This window comes from Sinocyclocheilus grahami, unplaced genomic scaffold (assembly GCF_001515645.1).
Source record: "Sinocyclocheilus grahami isolate Dianchi unplaced genomic scaffold, SAMN03320097.WGS_v1.1 scaffold179.1, whole genome shotgun sequence".
NCBI lineage: Eukaryota > Metazoa > Chordata > Actinopteri > Cypriniformes > Cyprinidae > Sinocyclocheilus > Sinocyclocheilus grahami.
This window is the reverse complement of record NW_015505358.1, coordinates 1,193,402-1,209,798: the sequence shown is the minus strand read 5'-3', so window position 1 is coordinate 1,209,798 and position 16,397 is coordinate 1,193,402.

Below are 16,397 nucleotides of genomic sequence, written 5' to 3'. Positions count from 1 at the left end.
TGTGAAGGTGCGAATGTGCGGGTGCGGAGGAATGGGCGTGAGTGTGTGTGTGTGTGTGTGTGTGTGTGTGTGTGTGTGTGAGTGTGTGAGATGCATTAACGCTCTATTGATTCTCCTCTGCCCTTCATGTGAGCGTTCAGGGCTGAACTCCTCTGTGCTGGAGCTGTGCAGGGTTTCATTGACTGATCTCGTTGATAAGTTCATGTCATTGTCAGCTTGACAAAAATGGCCAGTTGTCTGTGGTGTTTGATGGATATGATATTCAGCACACTCTAAATAGCATTTGCGGTTTAGATATATGCCAGCTGTAAATTCACATGAGTGGCTCTTCATGCCACAGCCTCTGCCGTTCATCAATATTAACATTCCAGTTTAGTTCATTCAGTGGTGCTGACTGATGGAAATGACCTTAAACAAGCCATATTTTAAAGATTCTTGAATTTTAGTTTTGCATGACCATTTTTCACCTTCTCTTTGAAATTTATACTGAAACTATTTTTGCTACCATTCCTTTAAGACTTCTATATGATTTAAACCTTACATATAAAGAAAAATATGTATATTTTACACAACTGACATTAATCCAAAAACATTAATACAATAAAAAGAATGTTTGTAGACTATTTTAATGACGATACTTTTTTTTTTTTACATTTAAATAAATATGCTTAAGAAATTTGAGTATTTTTTGGAGTACTTTAATTCCCTTTTATTTTACTGTAACATTTAACGTTTAATAATTTACTTATTTAATTTTTTGGTTTATTTGTATAGTATTTTTAAAGTTATTCTTAAATTATTATAAATATAAGAAATGTTATTATGAATATAAGAAATTTTATGTCCATTAACATTTTTGTGTAATGACATTATTTTCATTTTTCATTTTAATTTGACAAAAAAAAACAATCAATTAGTTTTAAATCTTTTTTTTTTTTTATAATTACATTTAAATGTGCTAAAAAAAATTAGTTTTGTTTTCTTGTTTAATTCTTTAATTCTCTTTCGTTTTACTGTATATACTGTATAGTGTGACTAATTGAATGAAAATAAACAGTTAATTGTGTCATTTATTTATTCCCATATGTGTTTGTTTGTTTATTTATTTAAATTGTAAATATATGTATTTTTTTTTTATTCACTTTCAAAGTTATTCTTGAATTGTATTATGCATAAAGAAAATGAAACCTATTTTATTTTATTTATTTATTTATTTTTATTTTTTTCAGGTCCATTAAGATTTTTGTGTCATAACATTCTTTTCACGTTTTCATTTTCAGTTGACAAAATAATTAATGATTTCTATTAAATATATTTTGTTACAAATCATATATATTCAATCATAATATTATTTCTTTTTTTTCTTCCTTAAGTTTTTATTTAGAAATATGACCTGGACATGCTTTTGCCTATTTTTGTGAGATCCACCTCGACAGAATTCATCATATCTTCAAGTTATAGGCCTACAGTTTTTCCTAGAAGAGAAGAACCATGTTTTGTGAGCATGTCATTGACTCTGTCCTAGTTATTTTCTATTATCATTTCGTATTTGCCTTCAGAATTAATTCTTCACGTCTCCGAAAGATAATATTTGAAGGATAAGTGAAAATAAATTGCACACAGTATATTGAAACCACTTTTCTATATTGCAAATTGTGTCGTCTCAGCTGAGCATGTTGGTTTATTATTGCCTTGGACTGAATCCTTCACCACAAGTGCACTTTATCTGCGCTCTATTTTTACACCACTAGACGAGGTGCATTGAAAGTGCCTCTTTTAGAAATCTTTCTTATTTCCCTCCAAACGGCTCTAATAGCGTGCGGCGAGTTTAGCAGGGATGAGGATATAGAGAGGGAAATGATGTTGGGTCGGCTAACCCTCAAAAGGCAGGTTGTTATTTGTGAGATGCACCTCTGGTCATTATGCGCTGAGAGCTTGACACATGCTTTCTATTAAGGGGAGAAAATGGGCAAAGCGTGGCCCACATGCTCAGAGCATCATATCGCTGACATTTAATGAATCCCACAGATCAATAAAAGCATCATATCGCTCGACATTGCGACAGAGCATCATCTCTAGCTGCACAGACATCGCAGCAGTGTCACGGTTCAGTCCTCCTAAGCACTGATACAGTACAAAAACACGGCTATCATCCCTTCAGTCAGGAAACTGATGTAGATTTTGATTCAGGGACTCAGATTTTTTTATTCTGTTCAACAAAAAGATGCATTCACACTGATTCATGAGTTCATTTTGATGTGTGCGTTAATATATGATCAACATTTTGCAGTTTGCTATTTTTTTTTTTATGAAAAAAAGAAAGAAAACACAAACGTAACGGTTCATTCATGAGCACGTCTTATTAAAGGATTCGTTCACTTTCAGAATAAAAAATTCCTGATAATTTAATCACCCTCATGTCAACCAAGATGTTCATGCCTTTCTGTCTTCAGTCGCAAAGAACTTAAGGTTTTTGAGGAAAACGTTCCAGGATTTTTCTCTTTATAATAGACTTCAATGGGGCCCAATGGGCTGAAGCTCCAAATTGCAGTTTCAGTGCAGCTTCAAAGAGCTCTACAGCCGAGGAATAAGGCTCTTATCTAGTGAAACGATCGCTCATTTTCTTAAAAGAATATAAAATAGATGCATTTATATAGCCTCTCTCTCTCTATATATAATTATTACATTTTTTTCTTTTTCAGATATTCACTGTTGAAAAGGCAAGTTTTTGTAAAAGTTCAACAAATGCATGATGTTTCCAAAGTAAAAGAGTAATCGTGTTTAATAATCCATTTTCCACAGTAATCGTGGTTATGGTTTTTACCCTACTAAACACCACTACTGGGAATGAATGTTTGCTGGCATGTTGAGGTGTGTGTTTGGTGTTTTGTGTGTGTGTGATTGTGTGTGCATTCCTAAATTCAGTGAGGAAGTGTTTACTTGGAAAAATATTAGATTATTTAACTCAACAAAAAATGTAAATGTTGCCTTAGCAACCAACTGCAATAAGTTTGTTGAATCATAAAACAATTAAAAAAACAACAATGGAAAATAAATGGAGTAAAATAAAAAAACTGAATTAACAAAATTAAACCTTAAAAGTAATATGTAAAAAAGAAACAAACAATAATAATAAAAAAATGCATGATATTTGGTGATGCGGAGTTCAAGAATATCAATAAAAAAAGTTTTTCTACAAAATAAGAATGAAGTCTTTTAACAAATATTGACATATTACACAATTTACAATATCACAACAAATGTATACTATAAAAAAACATGAGACAACACAAAATATTATGTGTAGCCTATTTTTTCACTTTTATTTACAGTATTTTTTTATTTATCAATATCGTTCAATATTGGATATTTAATTGTATATGATCATTTATACACTGTAAAAAAGATTTTTCAAAGTTGTGAATAAAACAAAGATTACTTAAGTAGGTTTTACAAAAAATATATATATATATTTCAGACTTCACAGTTCATTCAATGTGTTACTTGGCATTTTCAATTAGTTGTGAAATTTACTAGCAATTTCTGAGTGAAAAGACTTTAGACTTTTAGAACTTAGACTAGACTTTAGAAAAACTAAAAATAAGTATCTGTTGGGATGCCCAAATTCACTTGAGGCATTCAAAATGATTGATTTTAGTGTTTTATTTTTAAGTCCATTTTTTATTTTTAAATAGTATAGAATTTGTAATATTTAGCATTTATTTTCCATAATATGAAAATGATTCAGAATTATTAAAAAACATTTAATTAAAAAACTTAAATAGAATTAAAAATGTATGTTTAAATCCCTAGCTTTAAGGAAATCTAACAGATGACAAGTTCTGCTTTTTGAGTTTTATGTTGAAGACTATTGTTACTAATAATGGCATATTTGGCAGATCAGCTGGGAACTTTCCTGACTGACACCCTAAATGAACTGATGTAAAGCTGTGCAGCCTTGTTTTCTGGAAATTGCGTGAGACCAATCACATTAGAGCCTGCTGTTTGAAGAAAGACTGATTTTTGTGTAGTATGCATCAGATGGTCTGCGAGCGGTGCGAGTGAAGCGGACACTGGATATCCCGATGTAGTGCTCAAGGCTAATGGTTTGGAAAATGGAACCCTGAAATGCTGCTTACATGTTCATCTTCATTCTGTGTATTTCTGTAAATAGCAGATATTTTCAACAGAATCATTATCCTGCCATTTACTCTCTCTCTCTCAATAGTTTCTCTGTTTCTCTCTGCTATATAGCATTGCCATGGGCAACAAAACAATTTCACATCTCTTACTTCTCTTCTTATGCAGACATGAGTAGTTCTGGCCATCAGGGTCCAAAATTAACTCTCGCCAAACTCTAAATGAGAGTACAAATTGGCTTTGGTGAATAAATAAAACTAAGTTGCTTGTCAGCTAGTTCATAACTTTATTAGGAATTATACATGCATAATATATAAGCATCCACATCAGAGTTTTGTCACTTTGAGGCCCATGCCTAATAGCACTATATGATAAAAGTGTATAAAAATAAAGCTGCAAGCAGCAATTAAGGTGTCAAGCACCACAGAAGCAAGGCAGCGAGCATCAGACCAGCTGCAAAAAATAATAAAGACATGTTAAGGCGATTTTAGTCAAAATGGCTCTAAATGAACTGATGTAAAGCTGTGCAGCCTTGTTTTCTGGAAATTGCGTGAGACCAATCACATTAGAGCCTGCTGTTTGAAGAAAGACTGATTTTTGTGTAGTATGCATCAGATGGTCTGCGAGCGGTGCGAGTGAAGCGGACACTGGATATCCCGATGTAGTGCTCAAGGCTAATGGTTTGGAAAATGGAACCCTGAAATGCTGCTTACATGTTCATCTTCATTCTGTGTATTTCTGTAAATAGCAGATATTTTCAACAGAATCATTATCCTGCCATTTACTCTCTCTCTCTCTCAATAGTTTCTCTGTTTCTCTCTGCTATATAGCATTGCCATGGGCAACAAAACAATTTCACATCTCTTACTTCTCTTCTTATGCAGACATGAGTAGTTCTGGCCATCAGGGTCCAAAATTAACTCTCGCCAAACTCTAAATGAGAGTACAAATTGGCTTTGGTGAATAAATAAAACTAAGTTGCTTGTCAGCTAGTTCATAACTTTATTAGGAATTATACATGCATAATATATAAGCATCCACATCAGAGTTTTGTCACTTTGAGGCCCATGCCTAATAGCACTATATGATAAAAGTGTATAAAAATAAAGCTGCAAGCAGCAATTAAGGTGTCAAGCACCACAGAAGCAAGGCAGCGAGCATCAGACCAGCTGTAAAAAATAACTAAAGACATGTTAAGACGATTTTAGTCAAAATGGCTAAAAAAAACATAAATACGTTCACTAGTTATATGACTTAATGGTTGATCACTTTTGACCAATAGGTGGCACTGTTACCAAATCGATGTGGTGTGCTCAGTGTAAGGTGACACTGACACATAAAGTTTGGTGTTAATATGTCAAAGCTTTGCAGAGATAAGCTTCAGATCCAGTTTGGCATCATACCATCAATTTCGTTGATGCAGTAAACGAAAACCGCTTTGTCTGTTGAGACGAATTCATAACTTTTTGCTGGCATGGTCTGAAGATAATCTGAATTGGTGAAAATTGGACCAACGCTCTAGGAGGAGTTCAAAAAAGTAAGCTTTCAAAGAAAATCTAAATGGCGGACTGGAAGTTTGGCCGATTATGGCATAATTAGTATCGATATTCTCGGCATCACTCATGACAATAGGCAAAACTAATCAAAAGCGTTAGCATTTTGTAAAATTTCATTATAATTTGACCACACGGTGGCGCTGCCCTGAAAGTTTTTGAGTACCTTCAGGGAGTTTCGTAGCGATATGTCAATACATCCATAAAATATAGAATTTTTCGACAAAATTCAAAATAGCCCGATGCCCAAAATGGCTGACATGGGAAAATTGGATATCATTCGACTTGGTATGTTGCACCGAATCTAAAGAGTCTTGTGATTTTTGGCCAAATGGTTCAAAATTTATAATCAAAAATAGTCATTTTTATATCTTCTGACCACTAGGTGGCGCTGTGGTTTGACTAATGAGCTTGATTCCATAACGTTTTGTTGACAGTAAAGATATTTAAGGTATTATAAAAATAAAAAACAAATTATTTCAAATAAATGCTGTTTTTTTTTGCCCTTTCAATTCATCAAAGAATCCAGAAAAACAAACGTATCATTGTTTGCAGAAAAATATTTGGCAGCACAACTGTTTTCAACATTGATGATAATCAGAAATGTTTCTTGAGCAGCAAATCAGCATATTAGAATGATTTCTGAAGGATCATGTGACGCTGAAGACTGGAGTAATGATGCAGAAAATCCAGCAAGAATAAATTACATTTTTAAATATATTCAAACAGAAAACAAAATGTTTTAAATTGTATAAATATTTCACAATATTGCTGTTTAATCAAATAGAGACTTCTTTTAAAAACATTACAAAGACTTTTTAACTGAAATTTTCACTGTGAAGGATATATGTGATGCTGCCTTAGAATATACAATATAGAAGATATAGAATATTATATATTCTTTTATACAAGTCTTCTGAAGCTGTACAGTAGTTTTGTGGAAGGAGTTCACTACCTCACCAAAAAGAGGAGCTGGGGCTGTTCCTGAGACTTCACAAGACTTTGAAAAAAGTGCATGAGAAATACAGACTATTTTAATGATGCTTTTATGCTGCTTTTTTGTCCTTTTGGTGCTTACAGCTCCAGTCCTCATTCACTTTCACTAGCTATTGAAAAGAATGGCCAGTGAATACTTCCGAAATGCAGCTTTTGTGTTTCACAAATGAAAGGAAGTCATTCGGTCGTGCAGTTAGTTGTCGGAGCATGTTAAATCCACTTGAAATAATATGCAAACACAATGACAGAAGACCTTGTGAATGAATGATTTAAACTGGCTGATCAATCTCGTGTCTGGATTTTGTGTTATTTGTTCTGTTCCATTAAAAATGAAATGTTATAGCAATCATATAATCCTTAACGAAAATGTTATTGCTTAGCATTTGCACTTTCATGGCTGATATGTACCGTAATTGAGATCCAAATTAGTCATTAGTCATTCTTCTAAAGTTTTTTTTGGGACAATTACACTGGGATAAGTAAAAAAAAATAATATATATATATATATATATAGTAAATTCCAATGAGACATTTCCAAGTATTCAAGTATTATGTTGTGACTGTTCATTTTGCATCTTTTGGAGCTTGATACTCTTCTAACTATCATATTTCTGAGCATCTGCTTTTGTTTTCCAAGCAAATCATACAGGTTTGGGACGACATGAGGGTGAGTAAATAATGACTGTGTGTTTATTTTTGGCTGAGCGATACCTGTTAGCACAGTCTCCATTCAGACTCGTGAATACTTCCGAAATGCAGCTTTTGTGTTTCACAAATGAAAGGAAGTCATTCGGTCGTGCAGTTAGTTGTCGGAGCATGTTAAATCCACTTGAAATAATATGCAAACACAATGACAGAAGACCTTGTGAATGAATGATTTAAACTGGCTGATCAATCTCGTGTCTGGATTTTGTGTTATTTGTTCTGTTCCATTAAAAATGAAATGTTATAGCAATCATATAATCCTTAACGAAAATGTTATTGCTTAGCATTTGCACTTTCATGGCTGATATGTACCGTAATTGAGATCCAAATTAGTCATTAGTCATTCTTCTAAAGTTTTTTTTGGGACAATTACACTGGGATAAGTAAAAAAAAATAATATATATATATATATATATAGTAAATTCCAATGAGACATTTCCAAGTATTCAAGTATTATGTTGTGACTGTTCATTTTGCATCTTTTGGAGCTTGATACTCTTCTAACTATCATATTTCTGAGCATCTGCTTTTGTTTTCCAAGCAAATCATACAGGTTTGGGACGACATGAGGGTGAGTAAATAATGACTGTGTTTATTTTTGGCTGAGCGATACCTGTTAGCACAGTCTCCATTCAGACTCATTGCTGTCTAGACAAAACGACTGCGTTATTCCCCAGATTTCCTGTGGTTCTCCAGCTCATCTGATGATCAGACCCGAGGACGAGCAGATGGTGAGGATCATCAGCGGCGCTGGTCAAACACAGCCATTCTGTTGGCTCGTTACGAGTGTCAGATGGTCTATTTTTATCAGCGTAGTAAACTTGACTCTGTGCAGCTTGTCACTGGCCGCTGTTCATTTCAGGCTCAAGTTTCCAATTATCAATGTTAAATTGGCTCCTGGCATGAACGAGCGCTTGAGGCTGGAACATTTGGAAGTCTGAATGTCCAACTGATGAGACACGGTCTCATGGTCTCACGGTGTGTGACATGTTTTTAATGCGCGCTGCATGCTTAGGGTACGGCAGCGATACACTATTAACTGTAAGATGCACGCTGCTCTGTCTGGACTGAGTTATAAACGTCTGGGAGAGGCTGCACAGATTTCTAAAGAAGTATTTGCTATGATTTTGCTTGTAATATAAAATTAAGCAAAATTCACTAATGATCACAAATGATTTTAATGCAGTATATTTGCTAAAGATCATGTCATTTGATAATGCTACACAACGACTTCAGCTCAACTAATGGCCAGAGTTTGAGACTGTTTTTCCAATGGCACATGCAATAATTTTGCAGTTCTGTTTTTCTGTCACTAGGGGTGCAGACATGACACCCTTCACTTTTAAGTAGCAAAAATGACATTAGAGTTGCTAAATTTGGATTCATTTAATTTCTGTGAATCAGTTCAAACTGTTGGTTTAAATAATTAAGTTAAGACTATTGATTTGTTTGCATAAAATAAATGCAACTATTTCCATCAATACTCAAAATATTGTTGGTACATAAAAACTGTGGTATTACCATGGCAAAACTATAATACATAAAAAGTCTAAAAATACATAGTAATATCAAAATGCTTTCTGCTTTTTGTTAATGTAATATTAACAAAATTATCATTATATTTTAAAAATTATTTAATACATATGACTAAATAATCATTTAAACAATAAATGCAAATATGACATTTAGATCATGTTAGTTATGAATAATGTTTTGATAAAATTCATATTTTATATCATATTTTATAAATATGATTTTTATTTTATTTGATATCACATTTAAATTGTATTAGTTGATACTATATAAATGTGTTCATTAATATCAATTTTATATTATTTAATATCAGATTTTACTTTAAATATTACTTAAATTTGAGTTAATGTGTGTGTGTGTTGTATCTATATGTGAGTGAGAGATTATTTCAGATTTATATATTATATATATAATTAAAATAATAAATAAAATAAATAATAATTTGATTTAAATATCACATTTAAATAATATTATATATGTACAAACCCGATTCCAAAAAAGTTGGGACACTGTACAAAGTTAGTTATGAATAATGTTTTGATAAAATTCATATTTTATATCATATTTTATAAATATGATTTTTATTTTATTTGATATCACATTTAAATTGTATTAGTTGATACTATATAAATGTGTTCATTAATATCAATTTTATATTATTTAATATCAGATTTTACTTTAAATATTACTTAAATTTGAGTTAATGTGTGTGTGTGTTGTATCTATATGTGAGTGAGAGATTATTTCAGATTTATATATTATATATATAATTAAAATAATAAATAAAATAAATAATTTGATTTAAATATCACATTTAAATAATATTATATTATTCCATTCCTTTTTACTCACAATTTGTACAGTGTCCCAACTTTTTTGGAATTGGGTTTGTAATATTTTTCTGATTATTTCAGATTTTTTTAAATAATACTATATTTTAATATAAATGTATAGTTCTTCATAAAAATATTCCGCTTTAACAGTATCCAAATGATACAAAGTGTATGTGTTATGTTCTTTGTTTTCCTATCTTCGGGTTTTCTAGATACACTGCATCTACAGCAGCAGCATATGGAACATTATTTGTCGGGAGCGATTTGATCAGCTTCAGCATTCTCAAAGCTCTAAGAATAGTGGTAATCATGTAGTAGTTTTGACTTTTGACCCTTTAATGTCGTTGATAAATCATAATTACAATGCACTGCTCAGTGGGGATGCAACCCCTGATTATGATGCAATCATTCAACGTGATTTCAAAGGTGAAATGACCTTCATTCAGGCTGCGGTGAGGTGACCCTCCAGATTGTTTCTATTGTTGTTCTCATGTCTCCCACTCCAAAGGGCAAATAATGTGGCCGAAACATCCTGTGAGCCGATTGGCTGAAGGCTAGAATGATTGTTTCCCAGTCAGACTTAGAGGGGATTTTATTAAGTGGTGAAGAAAAAAGAACAAGCCGATGAGAGCAATGGGGTTTATGTCTGGCTGAGAGAACTTGAGCCCAACTGCAGACCACAACAGCCATTACATTAAATCTGTCTGCAGTCGCATAGCAGCTCAAACACATCTGAAGGCATTTTTCTCTATATGAAGCATATGCATCTTTTACAAATGATATATACAGAAATTTTGCAAAGTTTAAGACTTATAAAAGTGTCAATGTTATTCTTGAGATCAAAAAAATAGAACACAGTGAAATACAACAGTAGAAAAAACAAAACAAATATCATATTAGAGAAGGAGATAAGAAAGAAAAAAATAAAACAATGTTTTTACATCAAATAAAAATAGAATAGTTTTAAAACTATGCCTGGTTAAGCAAACGTTAGAGAAAACAAAGGTATAACGTTCCATTTTTGTCATTGTGCAACATTATGGGAATGTTAATTTGATGAATGTTCTCTGTTTGTTCTGAAACAAGTAGTAAGTATACGTTTAAAAAAAATGTTAGATGAACCTCCAACTAAAATGTTTTAGAAAAATGTTCCATGAACAATGTATAAAAAAATAATTTCCTAACGTTCTGTGAACAACTTTAGACAACTTTACTCCGGCTCCCAGCTAACAAAAAATATGTTTTGCTAGGAACGTTTTGCTAATGCTCCCAATATGATAAAAACGTCATGTGCTCTGAATGTTCAAAATGTCCCATTTTTAAAATGTTTCAAAAACATTTTTTTTCTGTTCATGCAAACATTAGAGAAAACTTGAAGGGAACGTTATGGGAATGTTACTTTTGAATGTTCTGAAATGAGTAAGCAATTACACTACTTTATAAATGTTAAATGAATGGCCAACTACAACATTTTAGAAAAAAAAATGTTTTGAGAATGTTATTAAAGAGCAGATGTTCTAAGAACGTTTTGCTAATATTCCCATTAAGCTTTGAAAACATCATTTCTGAATTTCTGAATGTTCAAAATGTTATTTTTGAATGTTCTGATATTAGTAGTAAGCAATTACACTTAATTAAATGTTAGATGAATGTCCAGCTAATGTTTCAGAAAAAAAAACTTTCCATGAACAATGTATAAATAATGTGAGCTAACGTTTTGAGACCATTGTTAAAGACCATACAACTTTGAATGAATGTACTATTAATGTTACTGGAAGAACGTTTGTTCATAACTTTGAGAGACCCATCCCAGAAGTTCTGAGAATGTTTTCCTCCTGTTCCCTACAGCTTGAATTTTCCAGCACTGTTAGTCTGTATGATGTTTGATCGTTCGCTATGGGAACACCTTGGGTTTGCTTAAGATGCAGTGCTGCCAGCTTCATTATTGAATGACCCTCCCAAAACACTCAACCCTATATGAAATGAAGAAGTGCCATAAATCGCACGGTGAAGTTTCTGCGAGGAGCAGCAGGTCTCAGTGGTGAAGCTCTGAAGAATGAGCTCAGGCTGTCATTATAATGTAGCTGCTCTGTTTCCAGGGGACATAAGCTGAGAGAGTGAATAGTAATGACAGTCAGGACTGGACCTTAGGTGTGTGTGTGTGTGTGTGTGTGTGTGTGTGTGTGCATCATATAAATGTGTTTGCACCAAACCTCATTCTTAATTACTGCAGTGTTGTCTTGCATTATGCAGTATGCATTAAAGGGACAGTTCACCCACAAAAGAAGATATTTTGAAGAATGTGGTGGTAGCCATTGACTTCCGTAGTATGTAAAAAAATACTGTTGAAGTCAATGGCTACCGGCAACTGTTTGGTTACCCAAATTCTTAAAAGTATCTTTGTTTGTGTTCAGCAGAGAAACAAATTCATGCAGGTTTGGAACAACATGAGGGGGAATTGTAATTCTTGGGTGAACTATCCCAGAAATCTGATACTACAGAGTTTTTGAAATCTTTCATTATTGTTTTTCCACATTGCATGCATAAGAACTGGAGGAGAAATGTGTTTAATTGTGAGGAAAGAATGCATTTTCAGGCTTTGTTTTAAACAAAACAAATGTCTTATTTCTTTCTTTTGCTTTTCAGGATAAATCTGACCTGGATGTTTTCTTGACAGGTTTTCGTGAGATTGGCCTGTTGAATGTGATTTTCTCCTGGACTAGAATGTGCATCTGTCCTTGAAGCAGCCGAGCAGCAGGACATGGATTTGTAAGTTGTTGAGGTTTTGCTGCTTGTGCTTGAGCCTGACAACTTAAGATAAGGGTGTTTTGCACTCACAAATACACATATACACCAAACAAAATAAAACAATAAAATAAAAATAGAATATGGTAAGATACAATAATAGAGGAAACAAGAAAACAAATAAATATCATATTAGAAAAGAAGATATACAGAATAAAATATTTATAAAATATAAATTTAAAGTATAGAAATAAAAAAATCAATGTTTTTAAATAAAATAAAAATAGAAAGCGGTAAGATACAATAATTTAAAGAAGAGAAAGAAAACAAATAAATATATTAGAAAATGAGATAAACAAAATGAAACATATCAAATATTTAAAATATATAAAAAAATTAAAAATGTTTTAAAATAAAATAAAAATAGAATACAGTATAGGATACAATAATAGAAGAAAAAGAAAACAAATACATGTCATTTTAGAGAATATCTATTTTTAAAAAATGTTAAATATATATATATATATATATATATATATATATCCTTTTATCGGTGCCAGTCTTGTATGTAGAAACTCCAGGACTTCATCTGAATGTAGATGCTTGACTGAACATCTCAATATGATGATTCTCCAAACTGATGACTGGACTGGAAACAGCAAAACTAACTAAAACTACCGCAGGTCCAGAAGCTCATATACTGCAGCACCTCAGATCTGCCACTACAGACTCTTCAGATGAGGACTAAACAGACAGATGGCTGTGCAAAAGAAAAAAACTCACACTGAAAATACAGTAGACTTCCTCTCGCACTGAGAACATCATCTGTCCACGCTGATAGACGTCCAGAAGTCATACATTTGTAATGCATAATCATCATTCGACTATAATTACCAACTATCAGTTAGTTAATGGCAATCAAAATCAGAGCTGCATAATGGTATTCATATTAAAAGTACTTTAACATATAAATGTGTTTGCACCAAACCTCATTCTTAATTACTGCAGTGTTGTCTTGCATTATGCAGTATGCATTAAAGGGACAGTTCACCCACAAAAGAAGATATTTTGAAGAATGTGGTGGTAGCCATTGACTTCCGTAGTATGTAAAAAAATACTGTTGAAGTCAATGGCTACCGGCAACTGTTTGGTTACCCAAATTCTTAAAAGTATCTTTGTTTGTGTTCAGCAGAGAAACAAATTCATGCAGGTTTGGAACAACATGAGGGGGAATTGTAATTCTTGGGTGAACTATCCCAGAAATCTGATACTACAGAGTTTTTGAAATCTTTCATTATTGTTTTTCCACATTGCATGCATAAGAACTGGAGGAGAAATGTGTTTAATTGTGAGGAAAGAATGCATTTTCAGGCTTTGTTTTAAACAAAACAAATGTCTTATTTCTTTCTTTTGCTTTTCAGGATAAATCTGACCTGGATGTTTTCTTGACAGGTTTTCGTGAGATTGGCCTGTTGAATGTGATTTTCTCCTGGACTAGAATGTGCATCTGTCCTTGAAGCAGCCGAGCAGCAGGACATGGATTTGTAAGTTGTTGAGGTTTTGCTGCTTGTGCTTGAGCCTGACAACTTAAGATAAGGGTGTTTTGCACTCACAAATACACATATACACCAAACAAAATAAAACAATAAAATAAAAATAGAATATGGTAAGATACAATAATAGAGGAAACAAGAAAACAAATAAATATCATATTAGAAAAGAAGATATACAGAATAAAATATTTATAAAATATAAATTTAAAGTATAGAAATAAAAAAATCAATGTTTTTAAATAAAATAAAAATAGAAAGCGGTAAGATACAATAATTTAAAGAAGAGAAAGAAAACAAATAAATATATTAGAAAATGAGATAAACAAAATGAAACATATCAAATATTTAAAATATATAAAAAAATTAAAAATGTTTTAAAATAAAATAAAAATAGAATACAGTATAGGATACAATAATAGAAGAAAAAGAAAACAAATACATGTCATTTTAGAGAATATCTATTTTTAAAAAATGTTAAATATATATATATATATATATATATATATATATCCTTTTATCGGTGCCAGTCTTGTATGTAGAAACTCCAGGACTTCATCTGAATGTAGATGCTTGACTGAACATCTCAATATGATGATTCTCCAAACTGATGACTGGACTGGAAACAGCAAAACTAACTAAAACTACCGCAGGTCCAGAAGCTCATATACTGCAGCACCTCAGATCTGCCACTACAGACTCTTCAGATGAGGACTAAACAGACAGATGGCTGTGCAAAAGAAAAAAACTCACACTGAAAATACAGTAGACTTCCTCTCGCACTGAGAACATCATCTGTCCACGCTGATAGACGTCCAGAAGTCATACATTTGTAATGCATAATCATCATTCGACTATAATTACCAACTATCAGTTAGTTAATGGCAATCAAAATCAGAGCTGCATAATGGTATTCATATTAAAAGTACTTTAATATGCTCGTGGATGTGACACTTTATCAGTCCACTCCTCTTCTCTTCTCTGGCGGAGAGCAGGCCAGCGCTCCGGTAATAATAGACTGAATACATTAAGGCCACATTAGGCCCAGCTAATCTTTGCAGAAGTTACTGAGAGTAAGTCATCAGACTGTGAGCTCACGGAGATCTTCACACGCTCCAGATGAGAACAGCGTGATACTCTGAGATTCACAGAGCTACAATATGTCTTGCTAAAGAGAGCATGGTAAATATGATTTCTGAGTCCAATGAGAATCTCATGCAGCACATGTCATATCTCATCCCAATATATACTGCTGTTCATGGCTGATGAAAATTCATGCATCGCAGGAATCATTTATATTTAAAAATATATTGAAATAAAAAAACACTTTTAAATTGCAATAATATTTCACAATATTACTGTTTTGTGTGTGTGTGTGTGTGTGTGTGTGAAGAGCAATGAAACTTACTGATCCCAAACTATATACATATATATATATATATAAAAATTAAGCACATTTATCCTGTAATATTCTCATTACCATAATGTCTAAATCTTAACTTCTCAGTACTGTAGTACATGAATGGGTTTTTATTCACATTCACATTGTATTTGAATTACGACAATATATCGAAATAATTTGCTATAATAATTCAATTCCATATGCAAGCAAACGGTTTCATTAAAATCAGCATCAATTCAATTCAATACATTAAGCAGTACCATTATGTACTTTTTATACAAATGCACTTTATCATTTAAACAATATATCATTTTTTATATTAATCATATTATTAAAAGAGATCATCGTAAAACATTGTCAAACAAGAGAATCTCATGCAGAACATCATTATATATATTTATTATTTTTAAGACCATTGTTTGCATTATTTTCATGATCATTAAACACATTAATTATCTCTGCTGTAGTAAATTAATGGGGGTTTTTCACGTTCATTTTGTATCTTAATTTCAACAGTCTATCTACGTTGACTGCTATAATAATTCACCTCTATATGCAAGCACACAGTTAGTTAAAATCAGCATCAATTAAATTCAAGATATCGAGTTTTATGTACTTTATATGCAAATGTACTTTACTATTAAAATAATTTTTATATTGCTTTAATGCAAAGTGGGATTTCTTTTTGTGTGTGTTTGTAGCATTTTTATTTTTGGTGTTGCATTCTTGACTCAAATCATTATTTCATGTCCTTTTATATATATTTATATTACAGTGAGACATGAGTCATTATCACAAAATATATATTTTTTTAGTTTTATTTTGAAATGATGATGTACTTTATGTCGTTTTTTAAATCCCTCCTAACATTTTTGCTTCTTTTTGCAGAGTTCAGGCCATAATTAGGAGTCAGATAGCATCCAAACCCTCAGGACACTTG